Raw genomic sequence first — 16,588 nt, 5'->3', positions numbered from 1 at the left:
CATATGCACACTATTAGAACATTAATTTCAACATGTTTAATTCTCCTTTGATGATATGTTAAGATCATTCCTGGATACATTTCCATATTAACATTGATATGCCTTTACCATAGCATTTAGTGCAAATTTGATGAAGGAATTGTCTCCAAATAACTCTTAAATACATAATTATCAAATTGTACACCACTAAATGTTAAGATCTTGACTTTATTCATCAATAACCAATCACATTTGTTAAGCAAAAAATTTACTTAGTTATTACACCTTGCCTTTGCGATCATAAGATCAAAGTTGTCTTGAACTTAAGATGCAGAAGTTCTCTCTCTTAGAGTATATCCAAGCATCCACATTTTCTAAATTCCTTACTCTAGGGAGATCACCTTCAAGACTAATCATTCGTATCATAGGCCACATTTTGAACCGAATAAACTTTTAAATTGATCTTTCAAGTAATTCGTAATCAGTCTCAATTATAGAACTTCATATGGCACTTAGAATAGATTCGACATTTCAAAGTCATTTAACCTCAAGTTGCCAATTCCACATTTAGTCCTTTAATCCCTTGGCTCCCTCTTTTTCTATGCATAGCTAAGTTCAAGCTCATCCTTAGAGCAAATTTATTTACGAACTTCTTACTTCATGACCACACATCAATTATAGTAATCATTGATACTCACTCTTGAGTTAATTAACATGCTTATATCCATGAACTATAATAGGTCCAATCAATTCTTGAAATCTCATAGTCCCCAAATCTTTTTCTAATTGATAACCACGAGTTCAATTATAACTCCACCAAATGAATAAATAATCACGGCCTATTAGTCTAACTCCAAATTTCTCCATCCTTAATCGGAGGGATACATCATTTCATTAATCTTTCATTAAGAGCATTCGTTTTAAGATTTCTCTAAACTGGCTCGTGTCACGAGTAGCATCTTAAACCCGAACAATGGCCCTACTTATGACCTTTGCATGACATTAACAAGGAAGTGGATTACTGGGAACAGGAGTTCATATAACTCCTTGTTTATGACTTATGCTCCCATAAGATCTATAAGAAGAAATCAAACGAGTCTAAACAACTCCAAATTCTATATGCAGATGCACATATTCTTTTCTATCAAACCTAACTTAACTTAACTTGGGCCACATTGACACTCTAGTTTTTAAAATAATTTTAAAATAAAAAACTCTTATCTTTAAAACCAAAAGCTCTGATACCAATTGAATTGTCACGACTCGGTACTCCCCTCGAGCCCGTGACAACCATCGCGATGTCTCGGTAGACATTCGTTACCCGAAGTGCCAACCGGAACCCCGCAAGGCTTTAATACCATTTTTCTCATTTCCCTTGTGAGTAATCATCGCCAAACCTCGTTTTTAAAGAATTTTAAGTTTTTTCCCTTTCAAAATCGTGGAAAAATAATTTTTACCTCACAAGAGTGTTTTCGTCATTTTTCCTCACAATTTTTCGAACCCGACTAAAAATGCAGTAGATGAGTGGAAAACACATATTTCATGATTTAAAATAAATTTGAGTGTCTACAACATTTATTAAAAATGATATTGCAACTATTTGAATAAAATAAAAATATTCAATAAAATATTCTAATTTATTGTAAAACAATATTTTATAGAGTCATCGGTAATTAATTTTTTTTTGTAATGTAAAAGCTAAATAAATTCATATGTACTACAATACAGATAACCGGGATATAAAATTTACTTTACAGTGACTCGTGGGTCCACAAGGAACAAAAGTGCACAAAGGCAGTAAACCTACAGTTTTTGGAGTAGTAAAGCCGACTATAGCCTTCGACGATATCAGCTATCTACACACTATCTTTAGCTTGAAATGGGTGGAAAAAAGGGTGGTGAGATTATATAATCCCAGTGAGTAAACAAATACCATCTAAAATATCTAAAGTCGAGTAAATTGAGACAATTAAAATAAATCATCATACTGTAATTTCATTACCTTTCAACTTATTTCAACCAAATAAACAACTAGGCTTATGATTTCCTGAAAAGCTTGGCTCGTGCCAAAAATCATTCTCATACTCAGTTATCAAGGATGCCTTGATCGAGGGCTATCCCAATCGAGTCTACCAAAGCTGTTAAAAAGTCATGTACGCATAAATTATGTTTTTATTTTGAAAACATAGTCATTCCTTGGCGTTGGCTGAGTTCACCCTCACGTGGTGGTTTGGTGTGAAGTGAACTCTAAAAGTATTAGCCTCAGGAGTTATCCACCCGCACCTCTCATACTGAGGTAAGATATAATGGTGTTTACCATACCCCTCTAATAGGCTGGTCCACGGAAACCCGGCCACTGCAGTAAGCTCATCATTATCCCACCAATCAATAAAAGTCAATAACATGATATGGCAATTATTGTAATTCACAGCCTTTCAAGGCTAAATACACAGTTCATATATTTCAACATAAATACCAATTCAGCCATTCATGCAAATATTGTCATAAGCTAGTCAATTCAAACCATGAATTTACAACACCTCAAGTGATCTCCAATTACTCTATTTTCAAAGTCATCATTCAATTTCAAGACAATTTATAAAATCATTTTATTTAAACACGTTTTGTTTGTAAAACAAAAAGTGTAAAGCCCGACCTTATAAAATACTATTCATGATATACATGTGATGATAGCATGATTGCATGCTAGGAGAGTCCCGAAAAATTTACAAAAGTCGGTATTGTACCTAGAGGTACAACAAAGTTTATTTAATCCTCGAACTAGATCAAATAGGAATTTTAAGGTGAGATTAAGAGTTTCACAGTTCATGGATGACTTAAAATGGTAATTTGGAGTTTGAGGATCAATTTGGAGTCAAATCGGAATTTTCACTAACTAGGGGTAAAATGGTCATTTGCCACTTGGGGACAAAATGGGAATTTTAGAAAAGATTTTTTGACCCCATTTGACTTATTAGAGTATAATTTGACTTATTGAAGTATGATTTGAGGTTTAGAAGTGAAAAATTTTAATTTCGGTATAATTTGGAGTATAGGGGTAAAATGGTAATTTTGCCATCTCAGGGGCAAAATTGTAATTTTCCACCATCAGGATATTTTTTCCAGCACATGGTCTTCCTTGTCTTCATCTTTGACCCTTGACTAAACATGTGGTGGAGATAAAATGTTTAAATTTTTAAAATTTTAAAAACGGGCCAATGACATGATGCCATGTGTCATGCCTTTATTAATTTATTATTTTCCTTTTTAAAAGGCACAAAATCAGCCCATCTTCCACCCCATGGCCGGCCAAACCAGCAAGAAGAGAGAGAAAACAAAAACAAAACCCTAGAGAGAGAAAATCAAAGAAAAAGTGTGAATTTTCAAGGAAATTAAGTGAAAAAGGTGAGTTTTTTCTATTAAGCTTGAGTTTTCTTATTCCCAAGCATTTCTCTTTATTTTCCATGATTAAATTACATGTTTTCATGATGAATTAAATTCTGGAAAAATGGGTTAGGAGAGAGAAAGTTGTTGGATTTATTTGATTTTAATTTATGTTAGTGTTTTTAGTTAGTTTAGCATATTTAGAAACAAAACAACAAGAAAAGAATTTATTTTCTCCCCCAACCATTAATGGCTGAATTTACCATGTAGTGAGTGAGGATGAGTTTGATTTTATTCTAGGAGAATTGGTTAAGGAATGATGAATTATGAGCCTAGAAAAATAATGGGAATTTTCGGAGCAAAAATACGAATTTTTACCCACTAGGGGTATTTTCGTAATTTGCTGTTGGGACTGATAATTTGCACCACACTGAGGGACATTAAGTTAATTTGGGTGCAATTGAGGTATAGAAACTAAAAAGAATTAAATTGGAGTTTAAACGGACCCGTTAGGAATTTAATCGGGTGATAAGACGAATTAGGCCAATACCGGGTTTAGATAGTTACCAGTGCATTTTTGCATTCCATATCATGCATTGGTAGTCTAAATTAGTTTAATTTTGATTTAGTACCAACTTGGTAAAACTCTCGATTTTGTACTGTGTCAAGGTGGTGAGTCCTCCGATAAAGGCAAGGAAATTGCATCCGAGGACCAGTAGACAGAGTGCTTCGAAAGTCCGCATTCTAGACATTGTGAGTAAACTTACTGTCATTTTAATTATCTAGGGTGGTTTTTAAATGCTTTCATGAATTCTATGGAAAAAGGAATTTAAAAAGATAAATTTTCATGTTTTATGAATAAATGAGTTTCAATGAAATTAAATTATAAATTGTTTTGAAATTAATAGTGATTTTGAAAAATAGAGTACACGGAGACTGTTAATTGTGGCAATTTGATTGTTTAAATTAACTGGCTTATGATAAATCGAGCATGATTGGCTAGTTGGCAATTGTATTGAAATGCGAATTGTTTGGTTACCTTGAAAAACTACGAATTACAAAATTACCATATCATGTTATTGAGTTTTATTATATGGTGGATTATATATTAATTAATCACTGCAGTAGGGGGTTTCTGTGGACCAGCCTTTTAGAGGGGCACGGTAAACCCCATTATATTCTTACCTCGAACGGAGAGGCGCGTAGGGTATCTCCTGGGGTAAAGTTTAGGGTTCACTTCACGCTAAACCACCACGTGAGGGGGAACTCAGCCAACGCCAAGGAACGGCTATGTTTTCAAAACAAAAACATGATTTATGTGAAATGTGAATTTTAATAGCCTTGGCGGTCTCGGTAGGATGCCTCGGCCAAGGTGTCCCCGAGAATGGATTTATGGCACAAGCCTAGATTTTTATGAGATTCATAAGCCTCTTTACGTGTTTCGAATAAAATGTGTTATAATGCTATAACACAGTTTATGATGATTTACTTTATTGTCTCCATGTACTCAACTCTAGATGTTTAGGATGATGTTTGTTTACTCATTGAGATTTTATAATCTCACCACCCTCCTTTCCACCCATTTCAGGTTCAGTATAGACTGTAGATAGCTGATCTCATCGAGGACTACAGTGGGATCTGCATTTTCCAAACCGTAGGTTCAAAGTCCTCTTTACTTTTGTTTATTCGGGGGCACTCTTGTTATTGTAAATTAAATTAAATATTTTGGCTTACTGTATTTAAGTATGTATAAATTTATTTAGCTTTTACGTTATAAAAATTATTCATGTATAACTCTATAAATATTGTTTTATAAGAAAATAGAATATTTTACTTAATATTTCTTTTATTTTCTTATTATATTCAAATAACCATAATTTCGTTTTAAATGAAGATTTTAGACTTTTAAACTCATTTTGAATATGAATTGTGTGTTTTGTACTTGTATATTACGTTTTAGCCAGTTTTAAAATTTTTGAGAAAAATGACCAAAATACCCTTGTGAGACGAAAAATTAATATTTTATTTGTTTAAAGTTGAAAACAGCTTAAAATATTTTAGAACACGATATTTGACAATGGTTGCTCACAAGGGAACAGAGAAACTGATAGTAAAGCCTTGCGGGGTTTCGGGTTGACATTTCGGGCAATAAGTGTCTACCGGGACACCGCGGCGGTTGTCACGGGCTCGAGGGGAGTACCGGGTCGTGACAATTCGATTGGTATCAGAGCTTTTGGTTTTCAAGATCAAAGTTTTTAGTTTTAAAGTTGTTTTAAATATTTACAATATCAGTGTGGCCCCGGATTAAGTTAAGTTAGGTTAGGTTGAATAGAATGCATGCATTTGCATATAGAGCCTAAGGTTACCTAAACTTGCTCGTATTTTTTTTTTATAGATTATAATGCCTCCTCGACGCGGACGCCCACCTCTCACTAGATCAGTTGGGAGGGGAAGAGGTCGTTCCCAACGTCATCAGCCAGATACAGTAGAGGAAGAATCAGCTGCATCTACCATTCGGGCAGCACCTGCTGCTGAGCAGGCCGATAGTCCTCCACATCCTCCACCTCCTCAGCCACCTACTGGTATTCCCGCCATGCCTACTGAGGCAGCACAGGCATTGGCAGCTTTCTTTGCAGCAATGGCTGGTCAAGCTCAGACTGGTCAAGTTCCACCTGTAGTGCCTCCAGCTACTCATTTAGTTCCACCACCAATACAGGATGTATCCATTTCCAAGAAGCTGAAGGAGGCTAGGCAATTGGGTTGTGTATCTTTCACTGGTGAGTTGGATGCCACTGTGGCAAAGGATTGGATTAATCAGGTTTCCGAGACTCTCTCTGATATGGGATTAGATGATGACATGAAGCTGATGGTGGCTACGAGATTATTAGAGAAGAGGGCTTGTACTTGGTGGAATTCGGTGAAGTCCCGTTCCGCTACTCCTCAGACATGGTCCGATTTTCTCAGGGAATTCGATGGTCAGTATTTCACTTATTTCCATCAAAAAGAAAAGAAGAGAGAATTTCTGAGTTTGAAACAAGGAAATCTAACTGTAGAGGAGTACGAGACTCGTTTTAACGAGTTGATGTTATATGTGCCGGATCTGGTGAAATCTGAGCAGGATCAGGCCAGCTATTTCGAGGAAGGGCTCCGTAATGAGATCAGAGAGCGAATGACAGTGATTGGTAGGGAGCCACATAAGGAGGTGGTACAGATGGCTTTACGGGCTGAGAAGCTCGCGACTGAGAATAGAAGGATTCGGACTGAGTTTGCAAAAAGGAGGAATCCTGGTATGTCTTCTAGTCAGCCAGTAAAAAGAGGCAAGGACTCAGCGACTTCAGGGAGCACTACTTCTGTTTCCGTGACATCTCCTCGACCTCCATTTCCACCATCACAGCAGAGACCTTCGAGGTTTAGCAGATCTGCTATGACTGGTTCTGGGAAGAGTCTCGGAGGTTTTGACAGATGCAGAAATTGTGGGAATTATCATAGTGGGCTATGTAGAGGGCCAACAAGATGTTTCCAATGTGGACAGACGGGTCACATTAGGAGTAATTGCCCACAGTTAGGACGAGCCACTGTAGCTGCATCATCTCCACCAGCTCGCACAGATATACAGAGGAGAGATTCTTCTGGGTTACCACAGAGACAAGGAGTAGCCATACGGTCTGGTGTGGAGAGTAATACCCCGTCACATCCACCTTCGAGACCACAGACTCGTACCGCGACAAGAGTTTTTGCTGTGACAGAAGATGAGGCACGAGTCCGACCTGGAGCAGTGACAGGTACTATGTCTTTATTTGATAAAGATGCTTATGTTTTGATAGATTCTGGCTCAGATAGATCTTATGTGAGTATGAAATTTGCATCAATTACTGATAGAAACCTGTCACCATTAGAGGAAGAAATTGTAGTGCATACCCCTCTAGGAGAACAGTTGATTAGAAATACTTGTTATAGAGACTGTGGGGTAAGGGTAGGTGAGGAAGAATTTAGGGGTGACTTAATTCCTCTAGAGATCTTGGATTTTGATTTAATATTAGGTATGGACTGGTTAACTGCACATCGGGCGAACGTGGATTGTTTCCGAAAAGAAGTTGTTCTTCGGAATTCGGAGGGAGTAGAGATTGTGTTTGTAGGGGAACGTCGAGTATTACCATCTTGTGTAATCTCGGCCATCAAAGCTTCAAAATTAGTGCAAAAAGGGTATCCGACTTATTTGGCATACGTGATCGATACTTCAAAGGGGGAACCTAAGTTAGAGGATGTCCCAATAGTAAATGAGTTTCCTGATGTATTTCCTGATGATTTACCGGGAATACCTCCTAATCGAGAGCTTGAGTTCCCTATTGATTTACTTCCGGGTACCACACCTATTTCTATTCCTCCATATAGAATGGCTCCAGCAGAGTTGAAGGAACTGAAAGCCCAGTTGCAAGATTTGGTGGATAAAGGTTTCATTCGCCCTAGCATTTCTCCCTGGGGAGCACCAGTCCTATTTGTAAAGAAGAAAGATGGCACTCTTCGATTGTGTATTGATTACCGTCAGCTGAACCGAGTGACCATCAAGAATAAATACCCTTTACCCCGGATAGATGATCTTTTTGATCAATTACGAGGTGCTATGGTATTCTCTAAGATTGATTTGAGATCTGGGTACTATCAGTTGAGGATTAAGGAGCAGGATGTACCTAAGACTGCCTTCAGGACGCGTTATGGGCATTATGAGTTTCTGGTGATGCCGTTTGGTTTGACTAATGCCCCGGCAGTTTTTATGGATCTTATGAACAGGGTGTTCCATCCATACTTGGATAAGTTTGTGATAGTATTCATCGATGACATCTTGGTTTATTCGAAGAATGATGATGAACATGCTGCCCATTTGCGCATTGTGTTGCAAACTTTGCGCGAGAGACAACTCTATGCCAAGTTCTCTAAATGTGAATTCTGGTTGAAGGAAGTGGTTTTCTTGGGACATGTGGTGTCCGAAGCTGGAATTTATGTCGATCCCAAGAAGATTGAGGCAATCTTGCAATGGGAGCAACCGAGAACGGTAACTGAGATTCGTAGTTTCCTTGGCTTAGCCGGTTATTACCGGAGATTTGTTCAGGGATTTTCTTTGATAGCAGCTCCTTTGACTCGTTTGACTCGTAAAGGAGTTAAGTATGAGTGGGATGATGTTTGTGAGAATCGATTTCAGGAGCTAAAGAACCGGTTAACCTCCGCTCCCGTTTTAACACTTCCTGTTAGTGGAAAAGAATTTGTGGTATACAGCGATGCATCTAAGTTAGGATTAGGGTGTGTGTTGATGCAGGATGAGAAAGTAATAGCTTATGCTTCCCGACAGTTGAAGAAGCACGAGACGAATTACCCTACTCATGACTTGGAGTTAGCAGCAGTAGTATTCGCATTGAAGATTTGGAGACATTATTTATATGGTGAGCGTTGTCGGATTTTTTCTGATCATAAAAGTTTGAAGTATTTGCTCACCCAGAAAGAGCTTAACTTGAGACAGAGACGATGGTTGGAGTTGATTAAGGATTATGACTTAGTGATTGATTATCATCCGGGAAAAGCAAATGTTGTAGCGGATGCTTTAAGTCGTAAATCCTCATCGTCGTTAGCAACACTTCGGAGTTCTTATTTTCCGATGTTACTTGAGATGAAATCTCTAGGGATCCAGTTGAATAATGGTGAGGATGGAACCCTACTTGCTAGTTTCGTCGTGAGACCTTCATTGTTGAATCAGATAAGAGAATTGCAGAAATCTGATGATTGGTTGAAACAGGAAGTTCAAAAGCTGCAAGATGGAGAAGCTAGTGAGTTTAGACTCAGCGATGATGGTACTTTCATGCTTAGAGACCGAATTTGTGTTCCTAAGGATGATCAGTTGAGACGAGCTATTTTGGAGGAAGCTCATTCTTCCGCCTACGCTTTACATCCCGGAAGCACCAAGATGTATCGGACTATTAAAGAAAGTTATTGGTGGCCGGGTATGAAACGAGACATAGCAGAGTTTGTAGCGAAATGTCTCACATGCCAACAGATCAAGGCGGAGCATCAAAAACCGTCAGGTACTCTTCAACCTTTACCGATTCCTGAATGGAAGTGGGAACATGTGACTATGGACTTTGTATTGGGTTTGCCACGGACACAAAGTGGGAAGGATGCTATTTGGGTGATTGTGGATAGATTGACTAAGTCCGCCCATTTCTTGGCTATCCATAGCACGTATTCTATTGAGAGGCTGGCAAGACTTTATATAGATGAGATTGTGAGATTACACGGAGTCCCAGTTTCTATTGTGTCAGATCGAGACCCTCGATTTACTTCTCGATTTTGGCCGAAATTTCAGGAAGCTCTTGGAACTAAATTGAGATTTAGTACTGCCTTTCATCCACAGACAGATGGTCAATCTGAGAGAACTATTCAGACCTTGGAGGATATGTTACGGGCTTGTGTCATTGACTTTATCGGGAGTTGGGACAGACACTTGCCATTGGTGGAGTTTGCTTATAATAACAGTTTTCAGTCTAGTATTGGGATGGCACCATACGAGGCTTTGTATGGAAGGAAATGCCGAACTCCGCTCTGTTGGGATGAAGTAGGTGAGAGGAAATTGGTGAATGTGGAATTGATTGATTTGACAAACGATAAGGTCAAAGTTATCCGAGAGCGATTAAAGACAGCTCAAGATAGGCAGAAGAATTATTCGGATAAACGAAGGAAAGATTTGGAGTTTGAAGTCGACGATAAAGTTTTTCTTAAGGTTTCTCCTTGGAAAGGTAATAATTTGACATTTCCAAGTATTAAATCTTATTTGATTATACTATTGTGATAATTTGTGGTATTTATTGGATGATGAAAGGTGTGATTCGATTCGCGAAGAGGGGAAAGCTCAATCCAAGATACATTGGACCTTTTCGTATCATTGAAAGGATTGGGCCAGTGGCTTACAGACTTGAATTACCCCCAGAGTTAGATCGAATTCATAATGTCTTCCATGTCTCGATGTTGAAAAAGTATGTTCCCGATCCCTCTCACATTTTAGAGACACCTCCCATTGAGTTGCATGAGGATTTGAAGTTCGAGGTGCAGCCTGTACGTATTCTAGATCGAAAGGATCGAGTGCTAAGGAACAAGAGCATTCCAATGGTGAAAGTATTGTGGAAGAATGCTCGAATGGAGGAGATGACGTGGGAAGTCGAGAGCCAGATGAGAAACCAATATCCACATCTTTTATTCGAATCAGGTAAGTGAAATTTTGAGGTCAAAATTTTATTTTAAGGGGGGTAGTGCTGTAAAGCCCGACCTTATAAAATACTATTCATGACATACATGTGATGATAGCATGATTGCATGCTAGGAGAGTCCCGAAAAATTTACAAAAGTCGGTATTGTACCTAGAGGTACAACAAAGTTTATTTAATCCTCGAACTAGATCAAATAGGAATTTTAAGGTGAGATTAAGAGTTTCACAGTTCATGGATGACTTAAAATGGTAATTTGGAGTTTGAGGATCAATTTGGAGTCAAATCGGAATTTTCACTAACTAGGGGTAAAATGGTCATTTGCCACTTGGGGACAAAATGGGAATTTTAGAAAAGATTTTTTGACCCCATTTGACTTATTAGAGTATAATTTGACTTATTGAAGTATGATTTGAGGTTTAGAAGTGAAAAATTTTAATTTCGGTATAATTTGGAGTATAGGGGTAAAATGGTAATTTTGCCATCTCAGGGGCAAAATTGTAATTTTCCACCATCAGGATATTTTTTCCAGCACATGGTCTTCCTTGTCTTCATCTTTGACCCTTGACTAAACATGTGGTGGAGATAAAATGTTTAAATTTTTAAAATTTTAAAAACGGGCCAATGACATGATGCCATGTGTCATGCCTTTATTAATTTATTATTTTCCTTTTTAAAAGGCACAAAATCAGCCCATCTTCCACCCCATGGCCGGCCAAACCAGCAAGAAGAGAGAGAAAACAAAAACAAAACCCTAGAGAGAGAAAATCAAAGAAAAAGTGTGAATTTTCAAGGAAATTAAGTGAAAAAGGTGAGTTTTTTCTATTAAGCTTGAGTTTTCTTATTCCCAAGCATTTCTCTTTATTTTCCATGATTAAATTACATGTTTTCATGATGAATTAAATTCTGGAAAAATGGGTTAGGAGAGAGAAAGTTGTTGGATTTATTTGATTTTAATTTATGTTAGTGTTTTTAGTTAGTTTAGCATATTTAGAAACAAAACAACAAGAAAAGAATTTATTTTCTCCCCCAACCATTAATGGCTGAATTTACCATGTAGTGAGTGAGGATGAGTTTGATTTTATTCTAGGAGAATTGGTTAAGGAATGATGAATTATGAGCCTAGAAAAATAATGGGAATTTTCGGAGCAAAAATACGAATTTTTACCCACTAGGGGTATTTTCGTAATTTGCTGTTGGGACTGATAATTTGCACCACACTGAGGGACATTAAGTTAATTTGGGTGCAATTGAGGTATAGAAACTGAAAAGAATTAAATTGGAGTTTAAACAGACCCGTTAGGAATTTAATCGGGTGATAAGACGAATTAGGCCAATACCGGGTTTAGATAGTTACCAGTGCATTTTTGCATTCCATATCATGCATTGGTAGTCTAAATTAGTTTAATTTTGATTTAGTACCAACTTGGTAAAACTCTCGATTTTGTACTGTGTCAAGGTGGTGAGTCCTCCGATAAAGGCAAGGAAATTGCATCCGAGGACCAGTAGACAGAGTGCTTCGAAAGTCCGCATTCTAGACATTGTGAGTAAACTTACTGTCATTTTAATTATCTAGGGTGGTTTTTAAATGCTTTCATGAATTCTATGGAAAAAGGAATTTAAAAAGATAAATTTTCATGTTTTATGAATAAATGAGTTTCAATGAAATTAAATTATAAATTGTTTTGAAATTAATAGTGATTTTGAAAAATAGAGTACACGGAGACTGTTAATTGTGGCAATTTGATTGTTTAAATTAACTGGCTTATGATAAATCGAGCATGATTGGCTAGTTGGCAATTGTATTGAAATGCGAATTGTTTGGTTACCTTGAAAAACTACGAATTACAAAATTACCATATCATGTTATTGAGTTTTATTATATGGTGGATTATATATTAATTAATCACTGCAGTAGGGGGTTTCTGTGGACCAGCCTTTTAGAGGGGCACGGTAAACCCCATTATATTCTTACCTCGAACGGAGAGGCGCGTAGGGTATCTCCTGGGGTAAAGTTTAGGGTTCACTTCACGCTAAACCACCACGTGAGGGGGAACTCAGCCAACGCCAAGGAACGGCTATGTTTTCAAAACAAAAACATGATTTATGTGAAATGTGAATTTTAATAGCCTTGGCGGTCTCGGTAGGATGCCTCGGCCAAGGTGTCCCCGAGAATGGATTTATGGCACAAGCCTAGATTTTTATGAGATTCATAAGCCTCTTTACGTGTTTCGAATAAAATGTGTTATAATGCTATAACACAGTTTATGATGATTTACTTTATTGTCTCCATGTACTCAACTCTAGATGTTTAGGATGATGTTTGTTTACTCATTGAGATTTTATAATCTCACCACCCTCCTTTCCACCCATTTCAGGTTCAGTATAGACTGTAGATAGCTGATCTCATCGAGGACTACAGTGGGATCTGCATTTTCCAAACCGTAGGTTCAAAGTCCTCTTTACTTTTGTTTATTCGGGGGCACTCTTGTTATTGTAAATTAAATTAAATATTTTGGCTTACTGTATTTAAGTATGTATAAATTTATTTAGCTTTTACGTTATAAAAATTATTCATGTATAACTCTATAAATATTGTTTTATAAGAAAATAGAATATTTTACTTAATATTTCTTTTATTTTCTTATTATATTCAAATAACCATAATTTCGTTTTAAATGAAGATTTTAGACTTTTAAACTCATTTTGAATATGAATTGTGTGTTTTGTACTTGTATATTACGTTTTAGCCAGTTTTAAAATTTTTGAGAAAAATGACCAAAATACCCTTGTGAGACGAAAAATTAATATTTTATTTGTTTAAAGTTGGAAACAGCTTAAAATATTTTAGAACACGATATTTGACAATGGTTGCTCACAAGGGAACAGAGAAACTGATAGTAAAGCCTTGCGGGGTTTCGGGTTGACATTCCGGGCAATAAGTGTCTACCGGGACACCGCGGCGGTTGTCACGGGCTCGAGGGGAGTACCGGGTCGTGACAAAAAGATTTACCATTTAAACTCATTTTCCATAAAATCCACAAAATCAAATAAAAACCACTCTAGATAATTAAGACAATAGTAAGGTTACTCACTATACTAAGAGTTCGATATACTTCTATTCTCAGTCTTCGGGCACAATCTCTTTACCCTTATTAGAGAGCTCACCACCTATACATCATTCGTGACATGAATTTCAATAAATTGTGTCAATTTATCATAAACTATTTCAAGCTCTCTAAATCTAAATGAATGCATGCAATGGGATGCAAAATGTTCGATTAATCACTTAAATGTGATATTCGACCTAAGTCAAACTATACTCGGTCTAATCGGCTAAAATCTCCGTTTTAACTCCAAATCAATTCTTCTCACTTTCTACACTCCAATTATACATAAATTACCTCAGTGATTGTGAATGAGATTCAATTTATCAGTTTCGGATCAATAATCACACATATCTATACGTTAAGCAAAAATTCAGATTTTCACACCAAAATTTCTCATTTAATTTTTAGCCTCACCAAACATCAAATGTCACCAAAATATCATGAAATATCATCAATTTCAGCCACAATATCCTCCCTAGAAAATTCGGCCAATGATGGGTAATGGGAGAAAATGAATTTTTCTTGTTGGTTTTGTCACGACTCGAAACTCTCATCGAGCCCGTGACAACCGCCGCGTTGTCCCGATCGACACTCATTACCTAGATTGTCAACCGAAACCCCACAAGGCTTTAATATCAGTTTCTCTTTTCCTCGATGAGCAACCGTTACCAAATATCATGTTCTAAAAGAATTTAAGCTATTTCCAACTGAAATCAATAAAAAAAATGATTTCTGTCTCAGAGGGGCATTTTGGTCATTTTTCCTCAAAAGTTTCGAAAACAGTTAAAAATGTAGTATGCAAGTAAAAAACACATAATTCATAATCAAAAATAAATTTAAACGTCTAAAACTTTCATTTAAAATGAAATTATAACTATTTGAATATAATAAAGATATAGAATAAAATATTCAATTTTTTCATAAAACAATATTTTTAGAACACTGCGTAAATAATTTTTACAATGAAAAAGCAAAATAAATTCATATATATTATAATATAGATAACCAAAGTATAAAATTAAATTTGCAGTGACACATGGGCCCACGAATGACTAAAAGTGTCAAAAGAATTGAACCTACATATTTTGATGATGCCAATCCAATTGTAGTCCTCGATGAAATGAGCTATTTACCGACTATCCTGATGCTTGAAATTGGTGGAAAGGAGGGTGGTGAGATTATAAAATCCCAGTGAGTAAACAAATATCATTTAAAATATCTAAAGGCGAGTAAAAGGAGACTATTAAAAAATTTCATCAAACTGTAATTTATTATTTTTCAACTTATTTCAACCAAATGAAATCAATTTATTTAAATCAAGTAATCAGTATGGCTTATGAATTTCTTAAAAAGCTTGGCTCATGCCAAAAATTATTATCATACTCAGTTATCTAGGATACCTAGGCCGAAGGCTATCCCAACTGAGTCCATCAAGGCTATTAGAAAGTCATGTACGCATAAAACATGTTTTTATTTTGAAAATATAGCCATTCCTTGATGTTGGCCGAGCTCACCTTCACGTGGTGGTTTGGCATGAAGTGAACTCTAAAATCATATCTCGGGAGTTACCCTACTCGCCTCTCCAACCGAGGTAAAATATAACGGGATTTACCGCGCCTCTCTAATAGGCTAGTCCACGAAAACTAGCCTACTGCAATAAGCTAAACCCACCATATAATAAAATTTTGATTGCATGACAAGGCTAATATATTACTACCCAGCCTGCAAAGGTAAAATAAAACAATTCATACAATTCATAAAGCACAACCCATCCAATCATGCCAAAACAATAACATAAGCCATCAATTCAATCTTAAATTTACAACATATCAGTGGTCTTCAATTACTCTATTTTCAAAATCATCATTCAGTTTCCAAAACAATTTATAAAATCTTTTTATTGAAACTCATTTTTGTTTATAAAACCTAAAATTTGCCATTTAACTCATTTTCATAAAATTTCACCAAAACCGAATTAAAACATACTTTAGATAATTAAAATGATAATAAGGTTACTCATAGTACTAGGAGTTCGATATACTCCTATTCTCGGTCTTCGGGCACAATCTCTTTACCCTTGTTAGAGAGCTTACCACCTATACATCATACATGACACAAATTTCAATAAATTGCGTCAATTTATCATAAACTATTTCAGGCTCTCTAAATATAAATGAATGCATGCGATGGGATGCAAAATGTTTGGTTAATCACTTAAATGTGATATTCGACCTAAGTCACACTATACTCGGCCTAATCGGCTAAAATCTCTAACTTAACTCCAAATCAATTCTTCTCACTTTCTACACTCCAATTATACCTAAATTACCTCAGTGACTTTGAATGAGATTCAATTTATCAGTCCCGGATCAATAATCACACATGTCTATACGTTAAGCAAAAATTCAGATTTTCACACCAAAATTTCCCATTTAATTTCTTGACTCACCAAATATCAAATATCACAAAAATATCATAAAATATCATCAATTTTAGCCACAATATCCTCCCTAGAAAATTCGACCAATGATGGGTAAAGGGAGAAAATGGATTTTTTTCTTGTTGGTTTGTTTCTAGACATGATAAACTAACTAAAAACACTAACATAAACTTATAATCAAATCAATCCAACTTCATTCTCTCCCCATACCCATTCCAACCAGCCATGAATACACCATGAAAACATGAAATCTAACCATGAAAAATGAAAAAGAAAGCATGGGTAGTGTAAATCACAAGTCAAAATCAAGAAATTTTACCTTTATTAGCTTAATCCCTTGAAATCCCACACTTTTTCTTCAATTTTCCCACCTAGGGTTCTTGTTTTTTTCCTTTCCTCCTTTGTTCTTCTTTGGCCGGCCATAAGAA

At 36.3% G+C, this 16,588-nt stretch overlaps 1 long non-coding RNA gene across 1 annotated transcript; it reads left to right on the top strand.

The window, feature by feature from the left end:
- The first annotated feature begins 3,287 nt into the window (after positions 1–3,287).
- LOC148760319 (uncharacterized) lies at positions 3,288–5,123 on the top strand. The gene is made up of 3 exons (XR_016028846.1): positions 3,288–3,384; positions 4,033–4,116; positions 4,952–5,123. It is a non-coding gene; the product is annotated as an uncharacterized LOC148760319 (long non-coding RNA).
- The last annotated feature ends 11,465 nt before the right edge of the window (positions 5,124–16,588 follow it).

The sequence above is a fragment of the Theobroma cacao genome, chromosome 10, assembly GCF_053813885.1.
Source record: "Theobroma cacao isolate CCN51 chromosome 10, ASM5381388v1, whole genome shotgun sequence".
NCBI lineage: Eukaryota > Viridiplantae > Streptophyta > Magnoliopsida > Malvales > Malvaceae > Theobroma > Theobroma cacao.
This window is presented reverse-complemented; position numbering and strand designations above follow the sequence as displayed.